The following is an 18,799-nucleotide window of genomic DNA, read 5'->3' on the forward strand; positions in this document are numbered from 1 at the left end:
ACCATACATACTTCTTTACAATGAAGACACATTTTCTCATGTTTAATATAGCAAGTTCTATGCATGTAAGTAATTTGAGGAAAAAGGTGACTTTTGAATAATAAAAGAATAACAAAGGTTAATTGCCAATGATCCTTTAATATAATTTGGCTAATGAGATTTTCCAATTATACCTTTCACAGAAAACTTTTAAAGGAAAAGAGTTAATGATTTCAGTCAAATTCCTGGTTATAACTTCTGGACTAATGTATAAAATGAGAAAGTGACAGCTGGGCATATATGTAGTATTTGTGCATATGCAGTATATGAAAATAAATATCAATATAGTTTTATAAATGTAATTTTGTCCTTAGATTTTTGAAATAAGCAAGTAAATAAGAGACTTCATTATAATTGTGATTAAAGCAAATATTTAAGAAAGCTTCGTTTTCTTGAAAAATAGTGATTCTGGATATATATAAAGAAACATGAAAAACAATTTTTATCTATTTTCTTATTTCTTAAACACCAAATTATAGGTTATCAAAACCATAGTAACCAAGCAATCACAAAGGATTCTTCCACAATATCAGACCAGGCAGATTGATTATCTTATAGGTTACTCAAATTCAGTCTATACTAAATGTTGCAAATCTCTATATTCCCTTGATCAGTGTTTGTGCACTGAGACCACTATCCACTAACTGCCACTAAGGCTACATACTAGAAAAGATTTTCCTGTGCTTACTAAGTGCCCGATGTATTTTCCAAAGTAATTATGGAGCAGAGTTTTGTCTTGTCTTGTGCCTCTGCCTGATTGACCATTTCAAAAAGGAATACAAACACCACTAAATTTTTGGCAATTTGTAGCAGCATCAATAGGAAACTAATACATGTCTTTTTGAGTTGATTTGCATATATTATCATTGTCAATTTTTAAAGATGTTTCTAACAATAGATTTTTAAAAAGAGTAATTAGAGACGGAAGAACATTTAAGAAAAAAATCACAATTCATAGTCAATTGGAAAAATAACTCTGATTTCTTCCTCTTTTAAGGAGTCCTAATCAAAGATCCTTGGTAATTTAAAAATGATTAGAAAATAACTTATCTTTGCCAAAGAAATAGCAACAAAGTTCTGACTCCCTAGTATTTTACTGCTTCAGTTTTATAAGATTTTCCAATTCTGTAGCACTGTACAACATGGGCCCCCCTGTATCACAAAGAACAGAACAATAATACTCAATGGTGAGATAATTGCTTCAAACATTATCTCTATTATATCCCCCATGTTGCTGTACCATCTGCTCTAGACAACTGCCACAGGGTGGGTGGTCGTCTGGGGCCACTGGTTTTGAGTGCCCGCTACTTTGAGTTCTCCCTCAGTTCCTGCTGAGTTCACTCGCAATAAAGTAGTTCCCACTTCAACCTTCAAGTTGCTTGTCACCTCCAGGTTATTTGCCCAGCCGGACTGAGGCAAGAAATACTTATGATCGTTGTATTTCTACATTATAGTTTTGTATTAGCCTATTTCTGAATCTGATATATTTTTTCTTTGTAAAATTAGCTTGCTATTTGTGCTTGAATACTTCCATGACAGGATTTTTATTTTTTAGCTGATGAGAACACAGAGAATAAATTAAGTGGTTTTCTCAATGCTGTCGCACAAGGGCAAGGAAAAAAAAAAACTTAGATCACCCTAATTTTCATTCAGGCCCTGAGCTCTCAAAGTAACTCAGCATGATGTACAAAATTTACTGCTTACTGTAAGTGCTATTATCAACGGAAAAGCAAGATTTCTTTTATGGTGGCAGATTATTTTCTTCCAGCTTTCCCCCAGCTAAATACCACTGAGTTACTTCTTTGACATCATGTAGAAAGAGCCTAATAGAATACTGCAAAAATCTATTAACATAGAACATATGAAATTTAATATAATGTATTTTTAGTCATTAGAGTTTTGGGATGGTTGGTTATATAGCAGTAACTGAAATAGAATTAGGTAACTGGAGATGGGTGCTTCTATAAGAACAATGAGCCATTGACCTTAGAACCAGGTATGAGGTAGCAGCTTGCAAAGCTTTGAGGAAATTGTTATGAAGGCTAAAGGGATAAAGGACAAAATTCTTATTAGATGCGAAAATATTTTACTCTTGTGTTGTGAGAGCAACACATTGCCAATGCTGTCATTTAGTAATGTGGAAAATGGAAAGATGACACTAATAATTGCTGTATTTGAATAAGGAGATTTCCAGGTAAAATCTTGAAAACTCCACTTCATTTTTTTATAGGTTCTATGTTATAATCTCAAGGGTATGGCTCTGACTCCCTTGTTTATATTTCAGAAAGATCAAAAAGATGCATCATTAATGTTCTCAACTACATTTAAGTATTTCTAAGAATCTTTTAAAATGTTTTTTTAATTAGTTCATTATGTATGTACATAAAGGTGAAATTCACTGATATATTCATTTATGTACATAGGAAAGTTTGATCAGATTCATTCCACAGTTTCTTATTCTCATCCTACCTCCCTCTCACTTAATCCCTTTCCTCTATGCCACTTATGTCTCTTATATTTGCATAGACCCCCCCTTCCTTCTCTCCTTTCATTCTACCGTCTTTCTGGCCTCCCTTATTTTAGGCTAACTTTGCATATTAAGGAAAACATTTAACCCTTGGCCATTTGGGTCTGGCTTATTTCATTTAGCATGATGTTCTCCAGTTCTATCCATTTATTGGCAAATGCCATAAGTTCATTCTTTTTTATGACTGAGTAAATTCCATTGTGTATATGTACCACATTTTATTTATCCATTTATCTGTTGACAGGCACCAACTTTGTCTCCATAGCTTGCCTATTGTGAATTGTATTGCTATAAACATTGATCAAAATCTGGGAACTCTAAAAATACCTGAATTCTAAAATGTGGAAATCACAACCTTGAAAGATTAAAATCCCATGTATTGAAATCCTACAAGCTGGAATTCCCATTGGCAAGGGAAATGGCTTTATAAGAAGGGAGGAAAACTGACTTCTGGGGGGAAGTCATTTTAGTTTGTAAGTATAATAATTGCATCATGTTAGGTGGGACAGATACTATGAAACCTAATAAAGTATTATTTGGGAGTGTCTCTGAGAGTGTTTCCAGAGATTAGTGTATAAAGTCTAGTGAACTAGGAAGGGAAAGAGCAAAGCCAAGTATACAATGAACATAGGAGTTAAGAGTAAAGCTCAGTGGTAGGGCACAAGCTTAGCATGCTCAGGGTTTTATCTCCAGCACCAAAAAATAAAATGAAAATGAATGTATTCTCTAAGGGGAATCATGCTCTAAAAGAAAAAAAAAACAACATCTCTTCATATCAGTGTAAGACTTCAGAATAATAATTAATGATCTTAAAAATCAGGTAGCTCTTTTGAAGTATTTTAGTGTGATTGACCATAGTTTTTTCCTGTAATGAAATATATTTGTTGAATTTTATTTTTTTAAATTTTCCACTATTATAAATTCTCAGCATTATTTTTTATAATTCTACTGTGCCATGTAATTCATCTGTGTATCATTTTCCATAATGGAGGTATAAATTATGTACAGATTTATAGAGAGTTCAAATTCATTTTATGCATTTAAAAAAATTCGACTCTGCAAAAGTGCATCAACATGATATTGACTCTGTTGAAAATGTTGATATATTGTCAGTAAATAGAGACATTCTTTTCTAACATCTACATGTCATAGAAAATTTATTAAGATATTGGATCTTTGAGTAACTACAGTTACCAATTGTATGATATGCATTTATACATTCACTTTTTGTTTTGGACCTACCTAATTTTCTCTATCTCTCTTCCCTCCATCTCCCCCCTCCTCTCTTTTTCTCCCAGGTACACTCTACCACTGAGTTACATTCCCTGTCCTTTTAATTTTTTTCTTTTGAGACAGGATCTTGCTGAGTTGCTAAGAGTCTCAGTAAGTTCCTGAGGCTGGCCTAGAATTTGAAATCCTCCTGCCTCAGACTTGCAAATCCCTGAGATTACAGGTGTGCATCACTGTGCCTGACTTTGATCTATTTCTTTATGATTACAGTTCATCTGCTTATAACTGTTGTGTCTATGTGATTGTTAGTGTACCTAAGTGTATATGCATGCAAAAATACATTCATCATATACTGCCTTTTTATTGTGTAAAGTTACCTATAAAATATTTTATTTTTTTAATATTTCTCAAATAAGTTCTTTTCAAAAAATGTATAAAAATGTCTTTCAAATTATTTCCCTATTTTTCAATGGGAACATCCATTGCAATGATTACTATTCTGTTGTACATTTGAATATTGATTGTGTGTGACTGCGATAGAAAGTTTGCTCTTGAATACAAGGTCTTTGATCAAGAGGAAGCATAGTCAAGATCTGTCCCTTGGGGATGTCGTTTGTACTTGGACCTGATTTAGTTGATAAGATATGTCTAGACTTTGAGACAACTCCATAATTAGACAAGAAAATTGTAGTATCCATGAAAAGGTGAGTATATTTTGCATGTTGGAAAAATATAAATAATATTTCACTTAGAGGGAAGATTGTGTCAAGATTAAAGATGGTCTCTGTGGAGTGCAGTGGCTGGAATCCTGGTCTCTGATTCCATTATAGTTGTCTTTACTCTGGGAGCTGCCTGTACAAAGTGCAGGTCATGATACTCTAGTTTCCTTGGTAATGATGTTGATGAGTGGCTACATGAGAAGGCCCCTGGCTCTAGTAGTCAGAACCTTGGATTTAGACCTCAGCTTTAAAAGGAGGGTTTCGGGGGAGTAGAAAATTCTAGGCATAACAAGATGACTTCATGTCTCAGAAGTTTGGTTGCATCCTTCAGACTTCCTGCTTTGCTAACACTTTCTCACAAATAACCTTATGATGATAAAACCTTATAATAAGCTTGCTGTGCTAGCTCTGGGTTAGTCAAACCTCATCAGGGCTTAATTACCCACCTAGTTCCAGATTTTATTCTATGTGTGTTTGTCTGATTTTTCTTCATCCCCTCATAGACAGATTTGGTTAGCTCTGAATAAATTGTCACGTTGGACATGATGGGCCTCTGGATCATAAGAATTTTGAAAAGTTTCATTCTGTTTCTTGAAATACTTGGAGACAAGCTGATTGTCATTTAAGATGTTAGATACCTCTATTAGTAGTTATACTGGAAGAGTCATATATAAGAGCTCTAGTCAAGAGTCTCTTCTGGGTTCATTTCCAGTCATCCTCCTCACAGTACCACATATTTGAGTTAAACAACTTTGAACATTTTGGACAAGCAGATTCTTCAGCTGAATAAAACTGGAGAATTTATGTCAATAACTAGTAGAGCAAAAAAGTCCCCTAACCAATTTCTGAGTTCCTGATCCATGTACATATCAGACCTAAAAAAATGATAGTTCTTTAAAGCCATTATACTAATGTATTTGAATTTGTTTTCAAATTCAGATAGAATTTATATATACAGTTACACCAAATACGTAGGGTATACAACCGCTTCCATGCAATTTATACATATAGAGTTCTCACCCACAAATATCCCCTGTGTTTTCCTTTGTAATGAAATCATCTTTACACTTATCCCCTCAAAGCCAATGATCTATTCTTCATGTCCATCTCTAATATCTTTCTTCAAACTCATTGTGGTTTTAGTTAGTAATTTGCTAATGTTGTATAAATAGAATCATAGTAGTTAATTTTTTGACTTTGACTTTTCTTACTTAGCTTTAAATTATTATGTATATCAGCTTATTCCTCTTAATTGCTAAGTAGTATTGCAGTGTATAGGCATTCCACAGTGTTTATTAACCCATTGGTGAACTTCTGGCATTTGTCTAGTATTTTGTGATTATAGATAATGCCACTGTACATATTTGTGTTCAAATATTTATGTAAAAATAAGCTTTTATTTTTCTTAAGTAATACCTAGGACTGGATGAACAGGTCATATTAAATTTATATTTACATTTAGAAGAAAATATGAGGCTGTTAACTAGAATGACTAAATAATTTGCATTCCCACCAACAATATAGAAAAGAACAATTTCCCTATATTCTTACCAATATTTGGTATTGTCAGCCTTTTTAAAATTTTAATGTAAGCTTCATTAATATGTGTGTAGTAGTAACTCACTGTGGTTTTGGTTAGTAATTTGCTAATGGTGAATGATATTGAACAGCTTTTGTGTTTATTTGTAACTTGGATATCTTCTTAATGAAATATTTGACTCATTTGCTCATTAAAATCAGTTTTTTTTAAAACTGTTATATGCTCAGAGTTCTTAATACATTCTGGATACATATCTTTTGCAAGATATGAGATTGTTAAAATATTTTTTCCACCCATATATCTTGTCTTTCACAGAATAAACATTTTTTAATTATGACAGAGTTTGCTTTATTCTCTATTTTTTATATCATGTTTTTGGTGTTGAAAATTCTTTGCTTAACACAAGCTCAAATATTTTTCTTCTATATTTTTGTTGTCCTCTAATGTCTTCAAAATTTTAGGTTTCATATTTAGGTGTGTGGTTCATTATGAGCTCACTTTTGTTTGAAACACTTTGAAACAGGCTGATTGTCATGTAAGATGTTAGATACCTAACATGAATGTATGTATTAAGATTTATTTATTTATAATTTTTTCGTATTTATGAAAAACCATTCCAACAATAGTTATTGAAGAGTTTAGAATTATATTTTATTATGGTGTTCTTATGGGTTCTAAGATAAATGGATCTAAAACTGCAGAAGTAAAAGATTATTTGTTCATATCTGCATTTTGTTTAACTTTGAATCTAAAAACATAAGTTTCTTCTTCTCAGATATATACAGAATGATTGGCATCAGCTGGAAATTCCCTAGAATAGTTTTTGATAGAGCAGTGATTCAAAACAAACAATAATGAATGGCTTCAAACAAAGTATGACAAAATATAATATATCTCAACAATTTTGTTTTTTAAAGGAAAAATTGAAAGAAAATAGCATTTTAAAATTTTAAGATTTTTTTAAGAAGCTGACAAGCTAAACTTGAATAAATGGTTTATTATATTCATGCATATTGACTAGGTGCTTACCTAATTCATTTGATGCTAAAATAATGTATTGTTCACTGTTTTAATAAGCTATTTCAGGAAATCTGATATGAAGGGTAAAAACATTAAAGCTAGTTTTAAGTATTGAATTTTTCAAAATAAATTAAGTTTTATAACATTCCACAGTAAGAGAAGTACTAAAAATTGTCAAGGGCAAACAATTTAGCTCTAATAAGTAATAAGAAACAGGAGCTCTGGAAAGGAAAGAAGATTACAAAAGCAAATTGCATTTTGAATCAAATAGCAACTAGACTTTTATAGGTCCAGACACAGCTAAATTCATGAAGAAACTTAAGAAAGAAAAATATATATCTCTCCTTTGTTTCAGATGTTTGCTTTTTTCTTTTTGTATTGAGAGTAAAAGGAAGGCTGATGGAAACTCATACTTGCAATGTGAATCATTTGTAAGTTTTAAAGTATCATAATTCCAGCAAATTAATTACAGCTCTTGAAGCATGTCTCATGGCATTTCATCTCCTTTCCAAGAAAGATATGTATTACTCAAAATAAATAAATTGCTGTGAATATCTCTCTCTCTCTTTTTTGTTTATTTTTTGGTACTGGGGATTGAACCCAGGGCATTTAACCACTGATGTACTTCCCTAGTCCTTTTTTATATTTTATTTAGAGACAGTGTCTTCCTGAAGTGCTCAGAGCCTCACTAAGTTGCTGAGGCTGGCTTTGAACTTTTGATCGATCCTCCTGCCTCAGCTTCCTGAGCTGCTGGGATTACAGGTGTGTTCCACTATGCCTAGCTTTTCTTGAGATAACCCTGGTTCTATATGTGTGTGTGTGTGTGGGTGTTGTATTTTATTTTTTTATCTTCATTTTTATTTGTTCTTTTTATTACACATGACAGCAGAATCTATTTTGATATATTTATACAAGCATGAAATATATCTTATTCTAATTAGGATCCCAGTCTTGTGGATGTACATGATGTTGAGATTCACTGTGGTGTATTTATATATGTGTATAGTGTACCCTAGTTCTTGATAAATGCAATCTTTTCCCAAGGAGCAAGGTAGAAAAGGAACAGAAGCAAGATAAAACATGACATTCTTGAAAAAGTAAAAGTTCATAGAGTATGTCTAGAATGCTGAGTGAGTTAGGAGATGAGATGGGAGAAAAAAAAAACAATCTTCACTGTTTTTTTAATAAAACATAATACCTTTATTTTGTTTATTTTTGTTTATGTGGTGCTGAAGATTGAACCCAGTACCTTATACATGCAATGCAAGCACTTTACCACTGAGCTACAACCCCAGCCCCCAGTCTTCACTCTTAAACTGAGATGAATTATAGTAGGCTCTTGTAAGCCACAGGAATATGAATTTTGCTTTAAGAGTAAATAATTGAGAACCGATGAGAAAGCCAAAAAATTATGCAATCTTATTTTAGTATTAGATCTTTGTGCATATAGTCGACCAGTAGCTGAGTTAGATTACAGTGAGAGGTAGTCTGCAGAGTAGTTAAAAAGTCACAGATATGAGAAGTATTGGGAATTTGGAGCAGTTTTGTAATTCGTTACATATTAGTTATGGGACAGGAAGAAAAGGATCTTTAGTTTTCTGGATGACTCAGTGAGATAGAAAATGGGCATATAAGTGGATTTCAATATAGTAAGATTTAGGAATTTGTGTAATTGAAGAAGATTAGCCGTTCAAATATTTTAAAAAACAAACATTAATTGTAATATTGTGTCAGGGTACAGTTATTTTTAACATCATAGCATGCACATATGCATCGTAAATACTTTTATCCAAGATTATTTATGTTTGTTTTTTACTTCCCCATTCTTTTCATTTGGAGGCACTTGAACCAGAATTATTGACTAAAAAATTACTAGTGTATACAGATGCCTTAAAACCAAGAGAGAAAATAAACTTACTCAGAAAGCAAATACTGAGATGGTGCCTCTGATTGAACCAAAAATTACCAGCATTCAAGAAATAGAAGATTACAAATACACTTAGGAAATTGTGGTCATAGAGTTAGAAAGGAAGGGAAGAGTTGGACCAGAGAAGTGAAAGCAAGAGAATTTTCAAGAAAAGCAATAGTGACAAATGCTTCAAAGAGTTCAGTAAAGTTAATGACTAAGCAGTTCATTGTGGTTATTGCATACTTTGGGAATAGCAGCTTTAGTGAAGTAATCACTAAGAAGCCAGTTGAAAAGAGTATTACTCCTTATTATTATAAGGAACTGGAGAACAGGATAATGCACAACCATTTGAAGTATTCTGGTTATGAAAGGTAGTAGAGAAATATGAGGACAGCTAGAAGTGGCCTTGTTGTTTAGGGAAAGCTTTAGTTTTTGGATGACAATTAGAAAAGTGAAATGTTTAAGGGAAAGGATACACACAAAAAAAGAAGACTTGAGAATATATTGAAGTGGTCCTAGAGTATAAAGGACTTCAAGAGTTGATCTAGAAAAAAATGGGAACTAATTGTATATAAAAGGAGGGAGGGATTCCTTAATATTTTTGCAGAAATGTTGTAGATACAGGTTAGTTAGAGGTTTGGTGATGGGTAGCTAGAAGGTGTTCCTGTATGCTGGTATCTATTTTTTCTTTAAAGACAGAAAAATGAGAGGAAATGTTTGGAAGTTTGATGATAGTTGTGGTCTTCAAGAAAAATTGGCACTCAAACTTCATATGATCTGTCTTGTGTCTACTTGTACTGGAGAGACTAGAAAGAAAGAAAAATAATAAAATTAGGGGTCTTGATATTTTTCTGTTTTACCAGTCAGGTGCACTTCTGAGGGCTTGTGGCAAAACCCATATATGCTAATTCTGAGTTTTTAATTTCAAGTGGAGTCAGAGGTTATGGTAGCATTGTGTTTTTCTGTAGTAGTGTTAAATGGTGTTTCCATTACCAGTTATTAGTTTCTTGCTTGTGGAATGAATAACTGTAGATTACTTAGTTGGATTTGTGGCTCAGTTGCTGTGATGATCTCCTAATTCCTGGATTTCGACAGATAGTATGTTCCTAGAGCCAGCTATTCTAGTAGCAGCTTCCTGACTTTTCATGTTCCTGAAACAGGCAGGAGTTTTCAGTTTTGCTTACAAGTCAAATAGTTCATATAATCCTCTTCTAGCTTTCCATTAGTTTTATAAACAATTCATTCCTAGAAGCAAATCCCTTTCCATGAAATGGTTTCTTTTTATAATCACTGAGCACCAATTGAAGCACTATATGTCACTGGAGGTAGTTGGGGGAATGGGAATTTAGGACTATTCTGTTGGCCTGTTTGAAGATCATAAATATCTAAATCCACTAAAGATAGGATATTGGTAATGCACAGAAATTAGAGATAGAATTAATTGAATTTTTATCCATGGTTATCTGAAATAAAGTGTATGATTTTGCAAACCAGAGCTGAAAGCCCTAGCAAATAATAATGTCATAGGCATGAGTGATTCAAAGACTGACAGGCTTCTTTCTTCTGATTGTACTAGTGAACTTAAAGAAAAAAATCTGAGCAGAAATTTGAGTTTTTAAATTAAGCATTGTCAGAAAACTAGAGATTTTGCATGACTCTCCTGCAACTGTTCTTGTCTCCTACATCTTTATGCGTGAGATAGTGTTGTCTTTTTTTTAATTAACTTTTTAAAATTTATATATGACAGCAGAATGATTTTTAATTTTAATATACATATAGGGACACTTTTTCATATCTCTAGTTGTTGTGTCTTTTTAAAAAGCACTTGATTTTCATCACAGTGTAAGCTAGAGATAATACCACTGAAACTAGCTCCCAAATTTCAATGGCAGTCATAGTTGCCAGGTAATGATAAAATTTAGCAGCCCTTAAGCATAAGGAAAAATAGTCATAGTTATCATAATTAGAACTGAATTGAGATGATATTCAGAACATATGGATCATGGTGATCTTTAATGGAGGATGGTTGATCATGCGTTTAATAGACTTGAAATATATGGGCAGCACATTAAGAAAGATTCTATCTGTTCTCAGTAATCAAATTAAAACTAGGGCTGGCAAATAAAAGACCCATGGGCATCTCTGGGCTGGAATTTTTATCAGTAGTTAGATTGATATTCTAATTCTTGGGAATGTTTTCAGATAGAACAGTGTCCCATGAAAAATCTCCGCCCCCCCCCAGCAATTCATGTAGGACACAGTTTCTTAGCAACATTTACCTTCTACTAGTTTTCCCAGAAAAAAAGAGAACTTCATTATCCCTCTTTCTTTCTTTTCCTAAATTTACCTTTATATAACATTCCTGTGGCTCAGCCATGATAGTAATGTTATACGCATGATGTATATTTCACAAAGATTTGTTGCTACTGGAGCAGACTTGAAGACTGAATTCAATGAGAAATATTTTGAGAACAGTTTTACTGAATAGTGAAAGATAGGTTTCAGTAATGGTTATGAATACAATAAAAACAAACATCATCACAGAAATAGAAAAGAAACAAATCTACACCTTGTGTCAGAATAAAAAATAAAGCTGAAACAAATCTGAATATAGGTGTGTATGAAGGCACACATAAAATGCTTGAAAAATAATGTCTGAAAGAATAAATTCATGCAGTAGTACAAGAATATAGTTTGTGCTTAAGCCCATCTGTATTAATAATTTTGCAAATAGCCAGAGGCATAAAAGTGTTTTCCTTTACTCAGAATACTTGGTGCTTCTGCTCCATTATGTAACAGTATTACTACATCACATGCAACCTAGCAGTGAGCACAGAAATATTAAGCTTTGGGCAAGTGTAATCATGAGTAACCCTGAAACACATACTTGAGAGCAAACAACCTCAAGGAGGACAGTATTGTTCCCAAGGGAGCAAAAAATAGATTTTTGGAGGATGAAAACAATCTTCCTCTTTTATGTATAATTCAAAAATATATAAAGTATGTGAATAAACAGTTTATCTGAAGTGTTAAGATTTCATTGAGAGGGCAGTTAAGGAAAAAGATATATAAAAAGCCTCCTTAGATAGGTATAATGAAAACAAAAAGTGGTTGAGAAACACTGCCTTAAGGGAAACTTAGAGAGAAAGGGATGTAAGAGCATATTCATTTATTTTCATGCTTGGTGTCAACTTTTGATTGGTCATCTTAATCTTAAAGTGCATTGATGATAACTAGCAATTATCTTTAGAGCTGGCTTCAGTATGATAGGGTGTAAAATGTATTTAGAATTAATCTTTTGGCCTTTTTTTAGTAGATGCTTCTTAGGACATGAATTTAAAGCATATAAGAAAGATATATTAGATCATTGCAAGAATCTGTGAACAGAAACAAGAGGACCCGATATGTATAAGAAATGATCAGATACAAGAGAGAAAAGAGAAAGCACAATCTAAAGCAAAGCAAATAAAATTAATTATGCCAAAAAGGGGTTCAATACACCTAATCAGCCCAGAGAGGAAGCTGTCTGTCTATTAATTACCTCTGGTAGACACTTTACTATCAGGCTAGAGTGGGGATGGGAATTGGTGTGTGTGTGAGAGAGAGAAAGAGAGAGGGAATTGGGGTGTGTGTGTGTGTGTGTGTGTGTGTGTATTGAGAGAGGGTGGTGGAGGGGAGAAAGAAAGAATGTCCTAAAGGCCTGGAAAACTTAATGGAGAAACAAACCCTTTTAAATATCTTCCTTAATTTAAGAGGAAAAATAATAATTTATTAACCTTTACAGATAAAGTGTATGGGTTTTGCAGATGAAGGTTTGTCAGTACTTAACTGTGAATATTTGTAGTTTATCTGTTTAATGTTGAGCTACAATAAGCCTGCTTTTGTTAATTAAACTTCTTAATAAAACTTTGTAGCAGGGTTATTTGTCTTATACTTTAGCTAGTTTCTGGATTGTTGGCAATATTCCAGGAAACTACTTAGAAAATGGTGAAGATTATATTGGTGCTAGTAAATTAATGTTTCTTCATGTTCTCCATAGAAAAAATAGTTTATGTTTCTAAGCTCCCTTGATAGAATTGAGAAAAAAATGAATTTCCATTTGTTTTGAAACCACATTTCCAAGTACTGTATTCATTTTTGAGAGGGGTATGTGTTCATGCATGTGTAATTGTCCAGTAGAAATTTTTTATTTTATATTGGCTTCCTAAGTTACAAGGACTGTTTAACTCTTTTGCCTACAGTTGTTCTCTTTGATAGGGCACAATTTTCATGGTCCCAGACCTTTGTCATTTGGCCTTATTTGAGCCCTTCTGAAGCAAAGTTAGTTGGATTGTTGGTTTGTAGATAGTGGACAGGTAGTTTCATCATAGCAACTGAAAAGTGCCATCAAACTGGGCTAGAGAGCTTCAGTATTAACTTTAATATATTCATCTGTCAGAGTTCAGCATAGTAGCTGAAGAGCAATTTGCAATTTAAATTACTTGCCAAGTACTTAACATTAATTGACATGCTAAATCCATGACAAAGTAACAAATTATGACCACTGCCAGTCATTTTAGAGAATACAATTCTCAATCTTACTGCCTATTTTATCTTTAGAGGTCAAATTGACATTTTGCAGTATATTCTTCAAGGAAATCAAATACTTAGAAAAAGGTGCATGATGATAAATAACCATGAAGGTAAGCATCACTGCTATGAACTGTTAAAAAAAATCTGATCATTTGGGGGAGGTTCTGATTAGTGAAATTGATCAAAGTGTGTTGTGTGCATATATGAATATGCTACAATAAAAACCATTATTTTATATAACTACTATATACCAATAAAAAAGAAAAAAATATTTTGGAAAATTAAAAAAAAGAATATGATCAATTCCGTCATATTAGGTGGTCAACATAAGATGCTTAATTGATCTGATAACAAAACATACACATAGTCTTCCTCTAGAGTCCATATCTGGATAACACTAACTTTCCTTTACAAATTAAGAAAGGAGAGAAGAATTAAATAAAGTGAAATGTATCTTTGGCATTACATTTAATTCTAAAATCTTAATCATTTTTACTTCAGGCCAAATATTTCAAATGCATAAACACAATGCAATTAACTTTTAATCTACTTATCTAAAGGAAACTACAAGGATATGTGGTTCAATAAGAGGCTCCACATAGATATATGTCTGAAAACTCCATCCTATGCATACATTTTTGTTCTGTTGTCATTTGCATGTGTTTCTCTTTGGCATTTCCCCCATATTCCCCCATAGAATCGGGAATATGCCTTTTAATATTGTGTTTGTTTAACACTATTGTAGCATAACTAAACAATTATTTTCTCTGTTATACTCTTTACAAGAAATTTTTCCTTTGAGAATAGCATCTGCAGATACTCCCTTTTTGAAACAAGGTGGTTATAAGAATGGTCTTGTGGATGAATATAGAAAGCAGAGATTTATTCACATTCTGATGGGGTCACTGAGGTGTGTAACATTCATGCATACCTATTTTCCTGCAACTATCCACAGAAATAATCCCATTTCTGATTGATGCTTTTAAATGATGGTTCAGAGCATATTCCTGATGTCAGTCACTGGTTACTCATGCATGGAATTAAAAAAATCTTCCAGACCAAAGGTATTGCTATAGTTGGTTTGGCTTTATCTATTTTTTAAAGAAAAATAAGACAGGATGAGATGTTAACAAATATAATGTTAATATTAAAAGGCTATCAGGATGCCTTCAAGTTATTCCAAAAAGAAACAGAATAAATTTAAATCTATAAATGTGAATGACAGAGGCAGAGTCACTGAATACTATTAGGGCATTCATGAAAAGCAAATGTACCTTTATAAGAACTTGACTCATTAGCAATAGATACAAAGTGCTAAGGACTCAATTTTAGGAACAATTAGAAAATGACAGAAAAAAATAGACTTTCCTTTGAATTATACATATTTCCTTCCAATTGTTATGAAAATTACTGTAAAAGCTAGCTAATTCCTGAAATCATCGCACCTTAATATTTTATATTTTTAAAAATTATTCTTGGATCACCATAAATACTATCTAAATAGGAGGTCTAATTTATTATAGCAAATGCTCCATGGAAAATTTTAGCTTTGTTTTTGAAATTACCTACCAACACAGGTAGAAAAAGCAAACCCTTTTTGAATGAATATTATAAGATTACATGGAAATATTTGAATAAAAATCCAAATTCTTTGGATAATATTAGCCAATATTAACTTGATTTTACAAATAACTACTTAACCAATATTTTATAAATTTTAGAATTGATTTAAGAGACACTTGAGTCAAGAACAGCAGAAACAGATCAAATTAAATGCAGTAAAAATTAATAAACCTGCCACTCATTTGTGCTAAGAACATAATAATAAAGCTATTTTATTTTTGGAAAAAAATTTTTGTTAGCTGGAATATATAAAGATATTCAACAACATATAGTTAAGAGTTACTCCCTGATGGACATTATGCAAATTGTGAATCACACAGTAATGAACATACCAGAGAATAGTACCTTATGGAGCATGTAATCACTAAATTTTAAATTCATACTTATAACTTTAAACAAAATATTAGAAATGAAAAAATCAGAATTTAAAATAGACAAAATAGGATTCCATTGAAGTTTATATGTTTGCCCATGTATTAATAAGAGAGTATTGTAAAATAAAATTTAAAATACAGCACACATACATGTGTGGACACCCCCACCACCTCCCACAAGGTCTGACTGCTAGGATGGCTTAGAAGCAATGATATCTCAGTAGCAGTAAATTGGGGAGTCTTGAAGAAAAGCCTTATCTAGTGCTGACATAGAGAATATGCAAGATGAGTCTGAAAGATCTTGTAGTTCCAGAACACAAAAAATGCTCAAAATACAAAGTGGTGGGAGTATGTCAAAGAAACAGGAGCCAACTAAACAACCTCCCAGTGGCCAAACTTGAGCAACAAAAATAATGTAGTTATGAATAATAGTCCAAAGTATATATTAAGTATCCAAGACACTCATAAGTATTTAGGAAATAATAATAAGCAAATGGGAAAGAATAAATAAGTCTCTTTAATAGAAGAATCCACATCAGTAGCTAGGTATAGTCCTTTCAAAGACAAGGATCATCACATCACTCTTCACTTAAGTGTGAACTTTGTAGATTGAATTCTTTCCAAATAGTACAGTATATAAATGTTGAGAAAGATAGTTACTCCATGGTGAAGAAATCTGATATACACTACCTCGGCCATGTGATCATGCTTATCATTTTCAATAAGTTATGTTAATAGGACATAATCTTTTTTTCTCTTGACTTCTAACTTTATTCATCCAACAAATAACATTTCATAACAGTTTTTATCAATGGAATGCAATTCCACTCAGATCATTCTGTCAATGACAAGAAGCAGCATCAAATCATTTTGTCCACACAAATAAATCAATTGTTGATTATTATTTTCTACCATTTGGGATTCAAGTGGGAGGATCAATATCTTGAGTAAAACAAAGGAAGGAAGGAAAAAATGATTTTGGTGTTGACAAATCCAGTGGGGAAATGCAGTTTATGCCTTTTTTTTGATACACCCTGATGTGAAGAGTAATACACAATTTTTAAACTTACAGCAGAGACAAACTGTAAATATACACATTGAAAGAAAATGCAGCCCTTTATTGTTTCTTCTTACAGATACAATAGCATTTCTAGTTTTTTTTTTTTTTTTACTTTTGCTTATGTGTTTCTTTTTGTTGGAATTCCTTCCCCATTCTTTGAATATATATTTAAATTTTAAGAAAAATGAAATCCCAAGGGTTTACAAAACCCAAAAGCAAGAGGTGTCATTCTTAAAGGATGATCTATGTGGGAAGTGTGATGGTTCTGAATCAAGCTACTCTCTGGTCCTGCAATTTCTTCTTCGTGTCACAGTTCTATGTTCTTGAAAGCCCTCCTTTAGTTGGGTTCGCTTATGGGACAGGGGAGAATTTTATTGTTTTGCAAATTTAAGCTCATATTGATGTTATACATGATAAAGTTGTACATGAGGCTTTTTTTTACTTAGTATGTTAAGATGATCATAATTTTCTTTCTCTGTTTACTCTGGAGGGTTCTAGTCTCCCACCAGGATATTTTGTGAACTAAAGAATCCTAAGGAGATATGACAACTTAACCTGAATAGGCTCCTGGGATGAAAAATGACATAAGTAAAACAAAGGAGATCCTAAATATATATGGACTTTCAATTAATTATAATATATCAATATTTTTTCATTAGTGTTAACAAATGTATTGTACTAATGTATAGAACAGAGTATGGGGTGATATGTGATTTTCTGTAGTACCTTTGCAAATGTTCTGTAGATCTAAACTATCCTAAAAAGGAAAATATATTGTAAAGATTTTAAAACAAGCTTTACAAACATTCACAAATAGGAGTAAACTTACCAACCTAGATGCCCCTCAGTAGATGAATAGATTAAAAAAATGTGGCATATATCACAATGGAATATTACTCAGCAATAAAAGAGAGTAAAATCATGGCATTTGCAGGTAAATGGATGGAGTTGGAGAAGATAATGCTAAGTGAAGTTAGCCAATACCCAAAAAACAAACGCCAATTGTTTCCTGTGATATAAGGTGACTGATCCATAATGGGGTAGAGAAGGGGAGCATGGGAGGAATAGATGAACTCTAGATAGGGCAGAGGGGTGAGAGGAGAAGGGAGGGGGCAGGGGATTAGCAAGGATGGTGGAATGTGATAGACATCACTATCCAAAGTACATGTATGAAGACATGAATTGGTGTGAACATACTTTATTTACAAACAGAGATATGAAAAATTGTGCTCTGTATGTGTAATAAGAATTGTAATGAATTCCGCTGTAGTGTATTTACAAAATAAAATCAATAAAAAAGAAAAAAAACAGGAATAAACTTAACACAATACATGGCAACCTTTAAAAATATAGATGAGCATAACAGAAAAAGACAAATAAATTGATATACTATGTTCATGGATAAAAACACAATGCCTTTTGTTTATTTTGTGTTAAATGTTTTCAATATTATTCAGAAAGTGTCTTATATTTCACCACATAATTTTTGCTATGGCATTAATGTATATTCATGAGTATTCCATGAATTCTTATCTTGCAAAAATCATAGTTTAATAATAAGTGATTTTTAAGTAATAGTGGCACAATTTTTAAAAAATCTTTACATAAGGTTTGTGCCCACATTTTTGAAAAAAATTAATATAAAATCTGTAATGGTTATGTGATGAAAGATGGTTTGTTAGTGGAGACTTTTAACTTGATAAAGAATTTATACTCCAAACTCAAGCCAATGTCTTATTTGTTTTGGAAATATTAAAAAAAATCTTTGTACAGCCAGAAACAAATTTCATTTAACATTGTTTTGGTTAAAACAGCAAGATAAGAAAAGGACATAAGGCATATAAATACTGAAAGGTAGAACTTAACATGTTGTTTTTGCTCAGTGGTATTACTAAATGAAGGAAAAGCCTTAGGCATAAAATGAGAGCATATTAAAGCAATGTGAAAATGATCATGTTCTTATTTATCAGTATTGAAGAAAATACTGATAAATAAGAACATGATATGTAAGCTAATATGTTGCAATTTTATTTAAATGTATATAAGAAGATGAAAAAATGTAAAATATATGCAAGAAATACATGATAAGCAGGAATTAAATCCAAATTTTATAACAATTATATTAAGTTAATATTTAAAGTTGGATAAGTTCTAAATGTTGAAGAACAGGGAAACCTCTAAAATTA

General features: G+C 32.2%; 1 protein-coding gene across 3 annotated transcripts in view; it reads right to left on the reverse strand.

Moving 5' to 3' along the window:
- The window catches only part of Glra3 (glycine receptor alpha 3), a 167,902-nt gene that overhangs the window by 77,422 nt on the left and 71,681 nt on the right, over positions 1 to 18,799 (reverse strand). The gene's annotated exons all lie outside the window — the stretch shown is intronic.

The sequence above is a fragment of the Ictidomys tridecemlineatus genome, chromosome 14 (assembly GCF_052094955.1).
Source record: "Ictidomys tridecemlineatus isolate mIctTri1 chromosome 14, mIctTri1.hap1, whole genome shotgun sequence".
NCBI classification, from domain to species: Eukaryota; Metazoa; Chordata; class Mammalia; order Rodentia; family Sciuridae; genus Ictidomys; species Ictidomys tridecemlineatus.